The sequence below is a fragment of the Chenopodium album genome, chromosome 12 (assembly GCF_948465745.1).
Source record: "Chenopodium album chromosome 12, dcCheAlbu1.1, whole genome shotgun sequence".
Lineage (NCBI taxonomy): Eukaryota > Viridiplantae > Streptophyta > Magnoliopsida > Caryophyllales > Amaranthaceae > Chenopodium > Chenopodium album.
In genome coordinates, this window is record NC_137845.1 from 47,804,627 (window position 1) to 47,819,331 (window position 14,705).

The following is a 14,705-nucleotide window of genomic DNA, read 5'->3' on the forward strand; positions in this document are numbered from 1 at the left end:
TAAAACAAAAATAAATTCCGAATTCGTCAAAAAATGGGTGCAACACGAGGATTTCCCAGGTGGTCACCCATCCTAGTACTACTCTCCCCCAAGCACGCTTAATTGTGGAGTTCTGATGGGATCCGGTGAATAAGTGCTGGTATGATCGCACCCATTTAATTATAGCGCTAATTTGTAATTATAACCTTTCCAGCCCCTGATTTCCGTCAAAATGCCGTAACTTTGTGCCCGATCGTCCGAATTAAACATTTTTTTTTTTAAAATTGGTTATTTTTTTAGAGATCTACGCATCTCAAACCATTTCCCATCTCAAAATAACCAAAAACAAATATAAATTCCGAATTTGCCAAAAAGGGTGCAACACGAGGACTTCGCAAGAGGTAACCCATCCTATTATTACTTTCGCCCAAGCACGCTTAACTGCATAGTTCTGACGGGATCCGGTGCAATAGTGCTGGTATGATCGCACCCATTAACTTATAGCGCTAATTTGTATTTATACCCTTTCCAGCTCCTGATTTTCTTCAAAATGCCGTAACTTTGTGCCCGATCGTCCGAATTAAACATTTTTTTTTCAAATTGGTTATTTTTTTGAGATCTACGCGTCTCAAACTATTTCCCATCTCAAAATAACATAAAACAAAAATAAATTTCTAATTCGCCAAAAAAAGGGGTGTACCACGAGGACTTCCCAGAAGATCTCCCATCCTAATACTACTCTCGCCCAAGCCCATTAACTGCGGAGTTCGGATGGGATCCGGTGCATTAGTGATGTTATGATCGCACCCATTTACCTATAGCGTAGATTTTTATTTATAACCTTTCCAGCTCCTGATTTCCTTCAAAATGTCGTACCATTTTTTCCGATCGTCCAAATTAAACATTTTTTTTTCAAATTAGTAATTTTTTCGAGATCTACGCGTCTCAAACCATTTCCCATCTCAAAACAAAAAAAAAACAAAAAAAAATTCCGAATTCGCGAAAAAAGGGGTGCAACACGAGGACTTCCCAGGAGGTCACCCATCCAAGTACTACTCTCGCCCAAGCACGCTGAACTGCGGAGTTATGATGGGATCTGGTGCAATAATGCTGGTATGATCGCACCCATTTACCTATAGCGCTAATTTTTATTTATACCCTTTTCCAGCCCCTGATTTCCTTCAAATTGCCTTAACTTTGTGCCCGATCGTCCGAATTAAACATTTTTTTTTTCTAATTATTAATTTTTTTGAGATCTACGCGTCTCAAACCATTTCCCATCTCAAAATAACAAAAAACAAAATAAATACCGATTTCGCCAAAAAAGGGGTGCTACACGAGGACTTCCCAGAAGGTCACCTGTAGACACCCATTTGTGTCTCCCCAAAACCAAAACCAGTTATGAATACCTTTTTGCGTCGAATGATAATCGAACGAAGTGAAAGTGTGAAAGGTCGGGTGTGGCGGTTAGTTTTTATTAAAAATTCTTTCTTTCTGTTTCGAAAAAAAACTCTATTTTATAAAAATAGCCAATCCAGTTTAGTTTGGTCCACGACAAGGGTCCAATAATAGTGTAGTTGGATGGGGCTTGCAAAGATCTTTCTAACGATGTATTATAAGCCCAATTCCGATGAATAATGAGGAAGTTATGGCCAAAATACTAAACTGGGCCAGGTTTGATCTTTACATGCGGCCCGATGATATAGGGGAGGGCCTAATGTTAATTATTATTCCTAAAGTTATTAGAATTAATTATAGTCTTCTAGAATTCTCTAGAAGGTTCTTTAAAGTCCTAATAAATTAGAATTAATAATTAGATTTTGATAAGTTTTACTTGGAATAAAATATTATTTTATGAAAAATACGATTTAAGTTTTCATACGGACTTTACAAGTCAATTTTGATTGATAAGTGGACTCGGTGTTTGAAAGCGCGTAGGAATCCAGGCTGTCGCCAAACGATAGTCCTGTCGCTAGTTTGGCAACAACGTGGAGTTTTATTCCTTATCAAATTCTACCTATTTCCAGATTGTTTTCTTATAAATAGGGTCCTGAACCTCCGTTTTTAAGGATCGGCAATCATCAATTCTCATTCTACAATCGATCTATTCTCTAAATTCTCTCTAAGTTCTCATCTCTCTAGCTTTTCACAAACACAATTCCGCATACACGAGATCTAGAAACACCTAGCCGAGTTCGAAGTTGCCTTTGCCCTAGACGTGGAAGATTAATACTTTTCTGAGGGTTTGGTCCCAAATCTCTATTTCCATTATTTAATTTAATTGTTTGATTTATTATTTTCCTTAAAGTTACTAACGTGTGTATTTTGTTATTAGAAAGAGGTACGAGGCATCAAAGTATGTAATCTTATTGCTCTATTCTTGTAGAAAGCATGTTTATTATTTATTAATTCCTAGTATCATGTTAGGATGCTATTATTGCTTTCTCGTATCATGTTTAGGGTGCCTTTTACTCTTTTCTAATATCATGTTAGTACCATGTTAGGGTTAGAGCTTTGATCTTTATTGCTTAGTGACATTCTAGGGTTTGTTATTAATCTTGTTAGTATCATGCCTAGTATCTTGCTATTAATATTATGCTTTAACATGATTATGATAATTATGATAATCATGATTATTATGATTGTTATTATGATTATTGTTGTTATTATTATGATGATTCTTATGTTGCTTGATATTTTATTATTGTTGTTGCTTGATCATGCCCTCTCTTGCAGGATTAAAGGGAATCTATACTTGTAATCACGCTTAATAAGATAATTAATAATCTTGTTTAGGCTAATATGATTATAATTCAAGTAATCGCCAATAATAGTTTTGTTCGTGCATTAATATTCAACCAACATAGGTTAAACAGGTTTAGGGTTAATCTAATGTTTGCATGCTAGTCAGAAAGCGCACATAAATACGAGAAGAATAAAGTAGAGGCCTTTTTAGGGTAGGTTCAATCTCTTTTAGGTTGGATTTGTACCTTCATCCCCGAACCCTATTTGGTTCAAGAGCTTTTGGAGTTGACGATCTCATGCATCGTGAAGGGGTGTAACCTTCATCCTGTGAACGGTTTACAAGTTCCTAAAACTTGTTGGCGACTCTTTTGCTCTCTTTTCTTTCCCTTTGGACGCCACCACACTTAAGTGTATGATCAAAGTGGGGTTCAAGTTTGGGGTAATGCTTGAAATCTTTCCTACACTCGCCCAAGCACACTTAACCGCGGAGTTATGATGGGATCCGGTGCATTAGTGCTGGTATGATCGCACCCGTTTCGTTATAGCGCTAATTTGTATTTATACCCTTTCTAGCCCCTGATTTCCTTCAAAATGCCGTAATTTGCGCGCGATCGTCCGAATTAAACATTTTTACTTTTTCAAATTGGTTAATTTCTCGAGATCTACGCGTCTCAAACAATTTCCCATCTCAAAATAACATAAAACAAAAATAAATTCCGAATTCGTCAAAAAAGGGGGTGCAACACGAGGATTTCCCAGGAGGTCACCCATCCCGGTACTACTCTCAATAAAGCACGCTTAACTGCGGAGTTCGGATGGGATACAGTGCATTAGTGCTGGTATGATCGCTCCCATTTACTAAAAGCATTAATTTATATTTATACCCTTTCCAGCCCCTGATTTCCTTCAAAATGCCGTAAATTTGTGCCCGATCGTCCGAATTAAACATTTTTTATTTCAAATTGGTTATTTTTTGAGATCTACGCGTCTCAAACCATTTCCCATCTCAATATAACTTAAAACAAAAGTAAATTCCGAATTCGCCAAAAAAGGGGTGCAACACGAGGACTTCCCAGGAGGTTACACATCCTAGTACACATCTCGCCTAAGCACGCTTAACTACGGAGTTCTGATGGGATCTGGTGCATTAGTGCTGGTATGATCGCACCCATTTACTTATAGCGCTAATTTGTATTTATACCCTTTCCAGCTCCTGATTTCCTTCAAAATGCCGTAACTTTGTGCCCGATCGTCCGAATTAAACATTTTTTGTTTCAAATTGGTTATTTTTCGAGATCTACGCGTCTCAAACCATTTCTCATCTCAAAATAACAAAAAACAGAAATAAATTCCGAATTCGCCAAAAATGGGGTGCAACACGAGTACTTCCTAGGAGGTCACCCATCCTAGTACAACTCTCGCCCAAGCACGCTTAACTGCGGGGTTCTGATGGGATCTGGTGCATTAGTGCTGGTATAATCTCATCCATTTACTTATAACACTAATTTGTGTTTATATCCTTTCCAGCACCTGATTTCCAACAAATAGGTAATTTTTTCGAGATCTACGTTTCTTAAACTATTTCCTATCTCAAAATAACAAAATACAAAAATAAATTCCAAATTCGCTAAAAAAGGGATGCAACAAGAGGACTTCCCAAGAGGTCACCCAACCTAGTACTACTCTCGCCCAAGCACGCTTAATTGCGGGGTTCTGATGGGATCTGGTGCATTAGTGCTGGTATCATCGCACCTATTTACTTATACCCCTAATTTGTATTAATACCCTTTCCATGCCCTAATTTCTTTCAAAATGCCGTAACTTTGTGCCCGATCGTCCAAATTAAACATTTTTTTTCAAATTGTTATTTTTTCGAAATATACGCGTCTTAAACCATTTCCCATCTCAAAATAACCAAAAACAGAAATAAATTCTGAATTCGCCAAAAAAGGGGTGCAACACGAGGAGTTTCCAAGAGGTCACCCATCCTAGTACACATCTCGCCTAAGCACGCTTAACTACGGAGTTCTGATGGGATCTGGTGCATTAGTGCTGGTATGATCGCACCCATTTAATTATAGCGCTAATTTGTATTTATACCCTTTCCAGCCCCTAATTTCCTTCAAAATGCCATAACTTTGTTCCCGATCATCCGAATTAAATTTTTTTTTTTCAAACTGGTTATTTTTTCGAGGTCTACGTTTCTCAAACCATTTACCATCTCAAAATAACCAAAAACAAAAATAAATTCCGAATTCGCCAAAAAAGGGGTGCAACAAGAGGACTTCCTAGGAGGTCACCCATCCTAGTACAACTCTCGCCCAACCACGCTTAACTACGGGGTACTGATGGGATCCGGTGCATTAGTACTGGTATGATAGCGCTAATTTGTATTTATACCCTTTCTAACCCCTGATTTCCTTCAAAATGCCATAACTTTGTGCTCAATCGTCCGAATTGAACATTTCTTTTTTCAAATTGGTAATTTTTCGGGATCTACGTGTCTCAAACTATTTCCCATATCAAAATAACCAAGAACAAATATAAATTCCTAATTCGCAAAAAAAGGGCCGCAACACGAGGACTTCCCAGGCCGTTACCCATACTAGTACTACTCTCGCCCAAGCACGCTTAACCGCGGGGTTCTGATGGGATCCGTTGTATTAGTACTGGTATGATAGCACCCAAGTACTTATAGCGCTAATTTGTATATATACCCTTTCCAGCCCCTAAATTTCTTCAAAATGCCGTAACTTTGTGCCCGATCGTCCGAATTAAACATTTTTTTTTTCAAATGGTTATTTTTTCGAGGTCTACGCGTCTCAAACCATTTCCCAACTCAAAAAAACCAAAACAAAAATAAATTCCGAATTCGCCAAAAAAGGGGTGCAACACGAGGACTTCCCAGGAAGTCATCCATACGAGTACTACTTTGCCCAAGCACGCATAACAGCGGGGTTCTGATGGTATCCGGTGCATTAGTGCTGGTATGATCGCACCCATTTTTTTATAGCGCTAATTTGTATTTATACCCTTTCCAACTCCTGATTTCCTTCAAAATTCCGTAACTTTGTGCCCGATCGTCCGATTTAAACATTTTTTTTTCAAACTGGTTATTTTTTCAAGTTATACGCGTCTTAAACCATTTCCGATCTCAAAATAAACAAAAACAAAAATAAATTCCGAATTCACCAAAAAATGGGTGCAACACGAGGACTTCCCAGGAGGTCACCCATCCTTGTGCTACTCTCGCCCAAGCACGCTTAACTGCGGGGTTATGATGGGATCCAAAGAATTAGTGCTGGTATGATAGCACCCATTTACTTATATCGCTAATTTGTATTTATACCCTTTCCAGCCCCTGATTTACTTTAAAATACCGTAACTTTGTTCCCGATCGTTCGAATTAAACCATTTTTTTTTCAAATTGGTTTTTTTTCGAGATCTACACGTTTAAAAGCATTTCCCATCTCAAAATAACCAAAAACAAAAATAAATTTTGAATTCGCCAAAAATGGGGTGCAACATGAGGATTTCCCAGGAGGTAACCAATCCTAGTATTACTCTCGCCGAAGCACGCTTAACTGCGGGGTTCTGTTGGGATCCGGTGCATCAATGCTGGTATGATCGCACCCATTTACTTATAGCGCTAATTTGTATTTATACCCTTTCTAGCCCTGATTTCCTTTAAAATGACGTAACTTTGTCCCTGATCGTCCGAATTAAACATTTTTTTTTTAAATTGGTAATTTTTTAGAGATCTACGCGTCTCAAACCATTTCCCATCTTAAAATAACAGAAAACAAAAATAAATTCCGAATTCGTTAAAAAAGGGGTGCAACACGAGGATTTCTACGGCGGTCACCCATCCTAGTACTACTCTCGCCCAAGCACGGTTAAGTGCAGGGTTCTGATGGGATCCGGTGCATTAGTGCTCGTATGATCGCACCCATTTACTTATAAAGCTAATTTTTATTTATACCCTTTCCAGATCCTAATTTCCTTCAAAATGCCGTAACTTTGTACCAGATCGTCCGAATTAAACATTTTTTTTTTCAAATTGGTTAATTTTTCGAAATCTACGCGTCCCAAACCATTTCACATCTAATAATATCCAAAAACAAAAATAAATTCCGAATTCGCCAAAAAAGGGGTGCAAAACGAGGACTTCCTAGGAGGTCACCCATCCTAGTACTACTGTCACCCAAGCAGGCTTAGCTGCGGAGTTCTGATGGGATCCGCTGCATTAGTGCTGGTATGATCACACCCATTTACTTAAAGCGTTAATTTGTATTTATACCCTTTCTAGCTCTTGATTTCCTTCAAAATGCCATAACTTTGTACTAGATTGTCCGAATTAAACATTTTTTTTTTCAAGTTGTTTATTTTTTCGAGATCTACGCGTCTCAAACCAATTCCCATCTCAAAATAACAAAAAACAATAATAAATTCCGAATTCGCAAGAAAAGGGGTGCAACACGAGGACTTTCCAGGAGGTCCCCATCCTAGTACTACTCTCGTCCAAGCACGCTTAACTGCGGAGTTCCGATGGAATTCGGTTCATTAGTGCTGGCATGATCGCACCCATTTACTTAAAGCGTTAATTTGTATTTATACCCTTTCCAGCCCCTTATTTCCTTCAAAATGCCGTAACTTAATGCCCGATAGTCCGAATTAAACATTTTTTTTTTCAAATTGGTTATTTTTTCGAGATCTAAGCGTCTCAAACCATTTCCCACCTTAAAACAAAAATAAATTCCGAATTCGCCAAAAAAGGGGTGCAACACGAGGACTTCCCAGGAGGTCACCCATCCTAGTACTACTCTCGCCCAAGCACACTTAATTGCGGAGTTCTGATGGGATCCGGTGCATTAGTGCTGGTATGATCGCACCCATTTACTTAGAGCGTTAATTTTTATTTATACCCTTTCCAGCCCCTGATTTCTTTTAAAATGCCGTAACTTTGCGCCCGATCGTCCGAACTAAACATTTTTTTCTTTCAAATTGGTTAGTTTTTCGGGATCTACGCGTCTGAAATCAAAATAACCAAAAACAAAAATAAATTCCGAATTCGCCAATAAAGGGGTGCAACACGAGGACTTCCCAGGAGGTCACCCATCCTAGTACTACTCTCGCCCAAGCACGCTTAACAACAGGGTTCTGATGGGATCCGGTGCATTAGTGCTGGTATGATCGCACCCATTTACTTATAGTACTAATTTGTATTTATACCCTTTCCGGCCCTAATTTCCTTCAAAATGCCGTAACTTTGTGCCCGATCGTTCGAATTCAACATTTTTTTTTCAAATTGGTTATTTTTTCGAGGTGTACGCGTCTCTAACCATTACCCATATCAAAATAACCAAAAAAAAAAATAAATTCCGAATTCGCCAAAAAAGGGGTGTAATACGAGGACTACCCAAGAAATAGCTCATCCTAGTACTACTCTCGACCAACCACGCTTAACTGCGGAGTTCTGATGGGATCCAGTGCATTAGTGCTGCTATGATCGCACCCATTTACTTAAAGCGCTAATTTGTATTTATACCCTTTCCAGCCCTTCTTTTCCTTCAAATGCGGTAACTTTGTGCCCGATCGTCCGAATTAAACATTTTTTTTTCAAGTTGTTTATTCTTTCGTGATCTACGCGTCACAAACCATTTCCCATCTCAAAATAACAAAAAACAATATTAAATTCCGAATTCGCAAGAAAAGGGGTGCAACACGAGGACTTTCCAGGAGGTCACTCATCCTAGTACTAATATCGCCCAAGCACGCTTAACTGTAGGCATCTGATGGGATCTGGTGCATTAGTGCTAGTATGATCGCACCCATTTACTTATAGCGCTAATTTGTATTTAAACCCTTTCCAGCCCTAATTTCCTTCAAAATGCCGTAACTTTGTGCCTGATCGTCTGAATTAAACATTTGTTTTTCAAATTGGTTAGTTTTGTTGAGGTCTACGCGTCTCTAACCATTTCCCATATCAAAATAACCAAAAAAAAAATTCCGAATTCGCTACAAAAGAGGTGTAACACGAGGACTTCCCAAGAAATAGCCCATCCTAGTACTACTTTCGCCCAACCACACTTAACAATAGAGTTCTGATGGGATCCGGTGCATTAGTGTTGGTATGATCGCACCCATTTACTTAAAGCGTTAATTTGTATTTATACCCTTTCCAGCCCCTGATTTCCTTCAAAATGCCGTAACTTTGTTCCCGATCGTTCGAATTAAACATTTTTTTTTCAAATTGGTTAATTTTTCGAGATCTACGCGTATCAAACCATTTCCCATCTCAAAATAACCAAAAAAATAAATAAATTCTGAATTCGCCAAAAAAGGGTGCAACACGAGGACTTCTCAAGAGATCACCTATCCTAGTACTACTCTCACCCAAGCACGCTTAACTGTGGAGTTCTGATGGGATCCAGTGCATTAGTGCTGGTATCATCGCACACATTTACTTAAAGCATTAATTTGTATTTATGCCCTTTCCAGACCCTGATTTCCTTCAAAATGCCGTAACTTTGTGCCCGATCGTCCGAATTAAACATTTTTTTTTCAAATTGGTTATTTTTTCGAGATCTACGCGTCTCAAACCATTTCCCATCTCAAAATATCAAAAAAACAAAAAATAAATTCCGAATTCGCCAAAAAAAGGGTGTAACACGAGGACTTCCCAGGAGGTCACCTATCCCAGTACTGCTCTCGCCCAAGCATGCTTAACTGCGGAGTTCTGATTTGATCCGGTGCATTAGTGCTGGTATGATCGCACCTATTTACTTAAAGCGTTAATTTGTATTTATACCCTTTTCCAGCCCCTGCTTTCATTCAAAATTCCGTAACTTTGTGCCTGATCATCAATTAAACATTTTTTTTTCAAATTGGTTATTTTTTCGAGATCTACTCGTCTCAAACCATTTCCCATCTCAAAATATCCAAAAACAAAAATAAATTCCGAATTCGCCAAAAAAAGGGTGCAACACGAGGATTTCCCAGGAAGTCACCCATCCTAGTACTAATCTCGCCCAAGCACGCTCAACTGCGGATTTCTGATGGGATCCTGTGCATTAGAGCTGGTATGATCGCACCCATTTACTTAAAGCGTTAATTTGTATTTATACCCTTTCCAGCCCCTGATTTCCTTCAAAATGCCGTAACTTTGTGCCTGATCGTCCAAATTAAACATTTTTTTTTTTCAAATTGGTTATTTTTTCGAGATCTACACGTCTCAAACAATTTCACATCTAAAAATATCCAAAAAAAAAATAAATTTCGAATTCGCCAAAAAAGGGGTGCAACACGAGGATTTCCCAAGAGGTCACCCATCCTAATACTACTCTCGCCCAAGCACGCTTAACTGAGGAGTTCTGATGGGATCCTGTGCATTAGTGCTGGTATGATCACACCCATTTACTTATAGCGATAATTTGTACTATTATCCTTTCCAGCCCCTGATTTCCTTTAAACTGCCGTAACTTTGTGTCTGATCGTTCGAATTAAAAAAAAATTTTAAACTGATAATTTTTTCGAGATCTACGCGCCTCAAACCATTTCCCATCTCAAAATAACCAAAAACAAAAATAAATTCCGAATTCGCCAAAAAAAAGTGCAACACGAGGACTTCCCAGGAGGTCACCCATCCTAATACTGCTCTCGCCCAAGCATGCTTAACTGCGGAGTTCTGATGGGATCCGGTGCATTAGTGCTGGTATGATCGCACCCATTTACTTAAAGCGTTAATTGGTATTTAGACCCTTTTAAACCCTTGATTTCCTTCAAAATGCCGTAACTTTGTGCTCGATCATCCGAATTAAACATTGTTTTTTTTCACATTGGTTATTTTTTCGAGATCTACAAGTCTCAAACCATTTTCCACCGAAAAATAACAAAAAAAAATAATAAATTTCGAATTCGCAAGAAAAGGGGTTCAACACGAGGACTTTCCAGGAGGTCACCCATCCTAGTACTACTCTCGTCCAAGCACGCTATACTGCGGAGTTCCGATGGGATCCAGTGCATTAGTGCTGGTATGATCGCACCCATTTACTTAAAGCGTTGATTTGTATTTATACCCTTTCCAGCCCCTGATTTCTTTCAAAATGCCGTAACTATGAGCCCGACTGTCCAAATTAAACATTTTTTTTTCAAATTGGTTATTTTTTCGAGATCTACGCGTCTCAAACCATTTCCCATCTCAAAATAACCAAAAACAAAAATAATATCCGAATTCGCCAAAAAAGGGGTGCACCACGAGGACTTCCTAGGAGGTCACCCATCCTAGTACTAATCTCGCCCAAACACGCTTAACTGCTGAGTTCTGATGGGATCCGATGCATTAGTGCTGGTATGATCGCACCCATTTACTTATAGCGCTAATTTGTATTAATACCCTTTCCATCCCCTGATTTTCTTCAAAATGCCGTAACTTTGTGCCCGATCGTCCGAATTAAACATTTTTTTTTCAAATTGGTTATTTTTTCGAGATCTACGCGTCTCAAACCATTTCCCATCTCAAAATAACCAAAAATAAATATAAATTCCGAATTCGCCAAAAAAGGGGATCAACACGAGGACTTCCCAAGAGGTCACCCATCCTAGTACTAATCTCGCCCAAGTACGCTTAACTGCAGAGTTCTGATGGGATCCGGTGCATTAGTGCTGGTATGATCGCAACCAGTTACTTAAAGCGTTAATTTGTATTTATATCCTTTCCAACCCCTAATTTCCTTCAAAATGCCGTAACTTTGTGCTCGATCGTCCTAATTCAACATTTTTTTTTTCTAATTGGTTATTTTTTCGAGATCTACGCGTTTCAAAACATTTCCCGTCTCAAAATAACCAAAAACAAAAATAAATTCCGAATTCGCCAAAAAAGGGATGCAACACGAGGATTTCCCAAGAGTTCACCCATCCTAGTACTGCTCTCGCCCATGCTCGTTTTACTGCGGAGTTCTGATGGGATCCGGTGCATTAGTGCTGGTATGATCGCACCGTTTTACTTAAAGCGTTAATTTGTATTTATACTGTTTCCAGCCCCTGAATTTCCTTCAAAATGCCGTAACTTTGTCCTGATCGTCCGAATTAAACATTTTTTTTTCTAATTGGTTATTTTTTCGAGATCTACGCGTCTCAAACCAATTCCCATCCCAAAATAACAAAAAACAATAATAAATTCCGAATACGCAAGAAAAGAGTTGCAACACAAGGAGTTTCCAGAAGGTCACCAATCCTAGTACTGCTCTCGTCCAAGCACGCTTTACTGCGGAGTTCCGATGGGATCCGGTGCATTAGTGCTGGTATGATCGCACCCATTTACTTAAAGCGTTAATTTGTATTTATACCCATTCCAGCCCCTGATTTCCTTCAAAATGCCGTAACTTTGTCCCGATCGTCCGAATTAAACATTTTTTTTCTAGTTGTTTACTTTTTCTGGATCTACGCGTCTCAAACCATTTCCCATCTCAAAATAACAAAAAACAATAATTAATTCCGAATTCGCAATAAAAGGGGTGCAACATGAGGATTTTCCAGGAGGTCACCCGTCCTAGAACTACTCTCGTCCAAGCACGCTTTACTGCGGAGTTCCGATGGGATCCGATGCATTAGTGCTGGTATGATCACACCCATTTACTTAAAGCGTTAATTTGTATTTATACCCTTTCCAGCACCTGATTTCCTTCAAAATGCCGTAACTTTGTGCCCGATCGTCCGAATTAAACATTTTTTTTTCAAATTGGTTATTTTTTCGAGATTTACGCGTCTCAAACCATTTCCCATCTCAAAATAATCAAAAATAAATAGAAATTCCGAATTCGCCAAAAAAGGGGTGCAACACGAGGACTTCCTAGGAGGTTACCCATCCTAGTACTAATTTCGCCCAAGCACGCTTAACTGCGGAGTTCTAATGGGATTCGGTGCATTAGTGCTGGTATGATCGCACCCAATTACTTAAAGCGTTAATTTGTATTTATACCCTTTCCAGCCCCTGATTTCCTTCAAAATGCCGCAACTTTGTGCCCGATCGTCCGAATTAAACATTTTTTTTTCAAATAGGTTATTTTTTCGAGATCTACGCGTCTCTAACCATTTCCCCTCTCAAAATAACCAAAAACAAAAATAAATTCTGAATTCGCCAAAAAAGGGTGCAACACGAGGACTTCCAAGGAGGTCTCCCATCCTAGTACTACTTTCGCCCAAGCACGCATAACTGCGGAATTCTGATAGGATCCGGTGCATTAGTGTTGGTATGATCGCACCCATTTATTTAAAGCGTTAATTTGTATTTCTACCCTTTCCAGACCCTAATTTCCTTCAAAATGCCGTAACTTTGTGCCCGATCGTCTGAATTAAATTTTTTTTTTTCAAATTGGATATTTTTTTGAGGTCTACGCGTCTCTAACCATTTCCCATATCAAAATAACCAAAAAAATAAACAAATTCCGAATTCGCCAAAAAAGAGGTGTAACACGAGGACTTCCCAAGAAATAGCCAATCCTTATACTACTCTCGCCCAACCACGCTTAACTTCGGAGTTCAGATGGGATCCAGTGCATTAGTGCTGGTATGATCGCACCCATTTACTTAAAGAGTTAATTTGTATTTATACCCTTTCCAACCCCTGATTTCCTTCAAAATGTCGTAACTTTGTGCCCGATCGTTCGAATTAAACATTTTTTTTTCAAATTGGTTATTTTTTTGAGATGTACGCGTATAAAACCATTTCCCATCTCAAAATAACCAAAAAAAAAAATTCTGAATTCACCAAAAAAGGGTGGAACACGAGGACTTCTCAGGAGATCACCCGTCCTAGTACTACTCTCACCCAAGTAAGCTTAACTGCGGAGTTCTGATGGGATCCAGTGCATTAGTGCTGGTATCATCGCACACATTTACTTAAAGCGTTAATTTGTATTTATGCCCTTTCCAGACCCTGATTTCCTTCAAAATGCCGTAACTTTGTGCCCGATCGTCCGAATTAAACATTTTTTTTTTCAAATTGGTTATTTTTTCGAGATCTACGCGTCTCAAACCATTTCCCATACCAAAATATCAAAAAACAAAATTAAATTCCGAATTCGCCAAAAAAAGGGTGCAACACGAGGACTTCCCAGGAGGTCACCCATCCATGTACTACTCTCGCCCAAGCACGCTTAACTGAGGAGTTCTGATGGGATCCTGTGCATTAGTGCTGGTATGATCGCACCCATTTACTTATAGCGCTAATATGTACTTTTATCCTTTCCAGCTCCTGATTTCCTATAAACAATCGTAACTTTGTGTCCGATAGTTCGAATTAAACGTTTTTTTTTAAATTGATAATTTTTTCGGGATCTACGCGTCTCAAACCATTTCCCATCTAAATATAACCAAAAAAGTAAATAAATTTCGAATTCGCCCAAAAAAGGGTGCAACACGAGGACTTCCCAGGAGGTCACCCATCCTAAAACTAATCTCGCCCAAGCATGCTTAACTGCGGAGTTCTGATGGGATCCAGTGCATTAGTGCTGGTATGATCGCACCCATTTACTTAGAGTGTTAATTTTTATTTATACCCTTTCCAGCCCTTGATTTCTTTTAAAATGCCGTAACTTTGTGCCCGATCGTCCGAACTAAACATTTTTTCCTTTCAAATTGGTTAGTTTTTCGGGATCTACGCGTCTCAAACCATTTCCTATCTCAAAATAACCAAAAACAAAAATAAATTCCGAATTCGCCAAAAAAGGGGTGCAACACGAGGACTTCCCAGGAGGTCACCCATCCTAGTACTACTCTCGCCCAAGCACGCTTAACTGCAGAGTTCTGATGGGATCCGGTGCATTAGTGCTGGTATGATCGCACCCATTTACTTAGAGCGTTAATTTTTATTTATACCCTTTCCACCCCTGATTTCTTTTAAAATGCCGTAACTTTGCGCCCGATCGCCCGAACTAAACATTTTTTTCTTTCAAATTGGTTAGTTTTTCGGGATCTACGCG

At 38.9% G+C, this 14,705-nt stretch overlaps 24 non-coding genes and 16 pseudogenes across 24 annotated transcripts; all 40 read right to left on the bottom strand.

Moving 5' to 3' along the window:
- Window positions 1-34: 34 nt before the first annotated feature.
- Window positions 35-153, bottom strand: LOC145573150 (5S ribosomal RNA). Its single transcript, XR_014097261.1, has one exon. It is a non-coding gene; the product is annotated as a 5S ribosomal RNA (ribosomal RNA).
- Window positions 154-352: 199 nt separating this feature from the next.
- Window positions 353-471, bottom strand: LOC145573226 (5S ribosomal RNA; annotated as a pseudogene).
- A 199-nt stretch (window positions 472-670) lies between these two features.
- Window positions 671-788, bottom strand: LOC145573257 (5S ribosomal RNA; annotated as a pseudogene).
- A 199-nt stretch (window positions 789-987) lies between these two features.
- Window positions 988-1,106, bottom strand: LOC145573139 (5S ribosomal RNA). Its single transcript, XR_014097251.1, has one exon. It is a non-coding gene; the product is annotated as a 5S ribosomal RNA (ribosomal RNA).
- A 2,352-nt stretch (window positions 1,107-3,458) lies between these two features.
- Window positions 3,459-3,577, bottom strand: LOC145573223 (5S ribosomal RNA; annotated as a pseudogene).
- A 198-nt stretch (window positions 3,578-3,775) lies between these two features.
- On the bottom strand, window positions 3,776-3,894 carry LOC145573157 (5S ribosomal RNA). Its single transcript, XR_014097268.1, has one exon. It is a non-coding gene; the product is annotated as a 5S ribosomal RNA (ribosomal RNA).
- Window positions 3,895-4,092: 198 nt separating this feature from the next.
- On the bottom strand, window positions 4,093-4,211 carry LOC145573184 (5S ribosomal RNA). Its single transcript, XR_014097293.1, has one exon. It is a non-coding gene; the product is annotated as a 5S ribosomal RNA (ribosomal RNA).
- Window positions 4,212-4,359: 148 nt separating this feature from the next.
- LOC145573203 (5S ribosomal RNA) lies at window positions 4,360-4,478 on the bottom strand. The gene has a single exon (XR_014097310.1). It is a non-coding gene; the product is annotated as a 5S ribosomal RNA (ribosomal RNA).
- A 196-nt stretch (window positions 4,479-4,674) lies between these two features.
- Window positions 4,675-4,793, bottom strand: LOC145573137 (5S ribosomal RNA). The gene has a single exon (XR_014097249.1). It is a non-coding gene; the product is annotated as a 5S ribosomal RNA (ribosomal RNA).
- Window positions 4,794-4,991: 198 nt separating this feature from the next.
- Window positions 4,992-5,110, bottom strand: LOC145573262 (5S ribosomal RNA; annotated as a pseudogene).
- Window positions 5,111-5,291: 181 nt separating this feature from the next.
- On the bottom strand, window positions 5,292-5,410 carry LOC145573246 (5S ribosomal RNA; annotated as a pseudogene).
- Window positions 5,411-5,607: 197 nt separating this feature from the next.
- Window positions 5,608-5,725, bottom strand: LOC145573269 (5S ribosomal RNA; annotated as a pseudogene).
- A 198-nt stretch (window positions 5,726-5,923) lies between these two features.
- On the bottom strand, window positions 5,924-6,042 carry LOC145573251 (5S ribosomal RNA; annotated as a pseudogene).
- Window positions 6,043-6,240: 198 nt separating this feature from the next.
- Window positions 6,241-6,359, bottom strand: LOC145573245 (5S ribosomal RNA; annotated as a pseudogene).
- A 197-nt stretch (window positions 6,360-6,556) lies between these two features.
- LOC145573222 (5S ribosomal RNA) lies at window positions 6,557-6,675 on the bottom strand (annotated as a pseudogene).
- Window positions 6,676-6,874: 199 nt separating this feature from the next.
- Window positions 6,875-6,993, bottom strand: LOC145573199 (5S ribosomal RNA). The gene has a single exon (XR_014097307.1). It is a non-coding gene; the product is annotated as a 5S ribosomal RNA (ribosomal RNA).
- Window positions 6,994-7,192: 199 nt separating this feature from the next.
- On the bottom strand, window positions 7,193-7,310 carry LOC145573225 (5S ribosomal RNA; annotated as a pseudogene).
- Window positions 7,311-7,499: 189 nt separating this feature from the next.
- On the bottom strand, window positions 7,500-7,618 carry LOC145572978 (5S ribosomal RNA). Its single transcript, XR_014097096.1, has one exon. It is a non-coding gene; the product is annotated as a 5S ribosomal RNA (ribosomal RNA).
- A 188-nt stretch (window positions 7,619-7,806) lies between these two features.
- Window positions 7,807-7,925, bottom strand: LOC145573085 (5S ribosomal RNA). Its single transcript, XR_014097198.1, has one exon. It is a non-coding gene; the product is annotated as a 5S ribosomal RNA (ribosomal RNA).
- A 197-nt stretch (window positions 7,926-8,122) lies between these two features.
- On the bottom strand, window positions 8,123-8,241 carry LOC145573239 (5S ribosomal RNA; annotated as a pseudogene).
- Window positions 8,242-8,438: 197 nt separating this feature from the next.
- LOC145573237 (5S ribosomal RNA) lies at window positions 8,439-8,557 on the bottom strand (annotated as a pseudogene).
- A 193-nt stretch (window positions 8,558-8,750) lies between these two features.
- On the bottom strand, window positions 8,751-8,869 carry LOC145573253 (5S ribosomal RNA; annotated as a pseudogene).
- Window positions 8,870-9,066: 197 nt separating this feature from the next.
- LOC145573129 (5S ribosomal RNA) lies at window positions 9,067-9,185 on the bottom strand. The gene has a single exon (XR_014097241.1). It is a non-coding gene; the product is annotated as a 5S ribosomal RNA (ribosomal RNA).
- Window positions 9,186-9,385: 200 nt separating this feature from the next.
- Window positions 9,386-9,504, bottom strand: LOC145573188 (5S ribosomal RNA). Its single transcript, XR_014097297.1, has one exon. It is a non-coding gene; the product is annotated as a 5S ribosomal RNA (ribosomal RNA).
- A 197-nt stretch (window positions 9,505-9,701) lies between these two features.
- Window positions 9,702-9,820, bottom strand: LOC145573158 (5S ribosomal RNA). The gene has a single exon (XR_014097269.1). It is a non-coding gene; the product is annotated as a 5S ribosomal RNA (ribosomal RNA).
- A 199-nt stretch (window positions 9,821-10,019) lies between these two features.
- Window positions 10,020-10,138, bottom strand: LOC145573022 (5S ribosomal RNA). Its single transcript, XR_014097138.1, has one exon. It is a non-coding gene; the product is annotated as a 5S ribosomal RNA (ribosomal RNA).
- Window positions 10,139-10,333: 195 nt separating this feature from the next.
- LOC145573097 (5S ribosomal RNA) lies at window positions 10,334-10,452 on the bottom strand. Its single transcript, XR_014097210.1, has one exon. It is a non-coding gene; the product is annotated as a 5S ribosomal RNA (ribosomal RNA).
- A 200-nt stretch (window positions 10,453-10,652) lies between these two features.
- LOC145573175 (5S ribosomal RNA) lies at window positions 10,653-10,771 on the bottom strand. Its single transcript, XR_014097285.1, has one exon. It is a non-coding gene; the product is annotated as a 5S ribosomal RNA (ribosomal RNA).
- Window positions 10,772-10,969: 198 nt separating this feature from the next.
- On the bottom strand, window positions 10,970-11,088 carry LOC145573128 (5S ribosomal RNA). Its single transcript, XR_014097240.1, has one exon. It is a non-coding gene; the product is annotated as a 5S ribosomal RNA (ribosomal RNA).
- A 198-nt stretch (window positions 11,089-11,286) lies between these two features.
- Window positions 11,287-11,405, bottom strand: LOC145573151 (5S ribosomal RNA). The gene has a single exon (XR_014097262.1). It is a non-coding gene; the product is annotated as a 5S ribosomal RNA (ribosomal RNA).
- Window positions 11,406-11,604: 199 nt separating this feature from the next.
- Window positions 11,605-11,723, bottom strand: LOC145573178 (5S ribosomal RNA). Its single transcript, XR_014097288.1, has one exon. It is a non-coding gene; the product is annotated as a 5S ribosomal RNA (ribosomal RNA).
- Window positions 11,724-11,921: 198 nt separating this feature from the next.
- On the bottom strand, window positions 11,922-12,040 carry LOC145573200 (5S ribosomal RNA). Its single transcript, XR_014097308.1, has one exon. It is a non-coding gene; the product is annotated as a 5S ribosomal RNA (ribosomal RNA).
- A 196-nt stretch (window positions 12,041-12,236) lies between these two features.
- On the bottom strand, window positions 12,237-12,355 carry LOC145573219 (5S ribosomal RNA; annotated as a pseudogene).
- Window positions 12,356-12,553: 198 nt separating this feature from the next.
- On the bottom strand, window positions 12,554-12,672 carry LOC145573126 (5S ribosomal RNA). The gene has a single exon (XR_014097238.1). It is a non-coding gene; the product is annotated as a 5S ribosomal RNA (ribosomal RNA).
- A 197-nt stretch (window positions 12,673-12,869) lies between these two features.
- Window positions 12,870-12,988, bottom strand: LOC145573190 (5S ribosomal RNA). The gene has a single exon (XR_014097299.1). It is a non-coding gene; the product is annotated as a 5S ribosomal RNA (ribosomal RNA).
- Window positions 12,989-13,186: 198 nt separating this feature from the next.
- LOC145573235 (5S ribosomal RNA) lies at window positions 13,187-13,305 on the bottom strand (annotated as a pseudogene).
- Window positions 13,306-13,498: 193 nt separating this feature from the next.
- LOC145573232 (5S ribosomal RNA) lies at window positions 13,499-13,617 on the bottom strand (annotated as a pseudogene).
- Window positions 13,618-13,816: 199 nt separating this feature from the next.
- LOC145572999 (5S ribosomal RNA) lies at window positions 13,817-13,935 on the bottom strand. The gene has a single exon (XR_014097116.1). It is a non-coding gene; the product is annotated as a 5S ribosomal RNA (ribosomal RNA).
- A 197-nt stretch (window positions 13,936-14,132) lies between these two features.
- Window positions 14,133-14,251, bottom strand: LOC145573119 (5S ribosomal RNA). Its single transcript, XR_014097231.1, has one exon. It is a non-coding gene; the product is annotated as a 5S ribosomal RNA (ribosomal RNA).
- Window positions 14,252-14,451: 200 nt separating this feature from the next.
- Window positions 14,452-14,570, bottom strand: LOC145573981 (5S ribosomal RNA). The gene has a single exon (XR_014097952.1). It is a non-coding gene; the product is annotated as a 5S ribosomal RNA (ribosomal RNA).
- Between the last annotated feature and the right edge of the window lie 135 nt (window positions 14,571-14,705).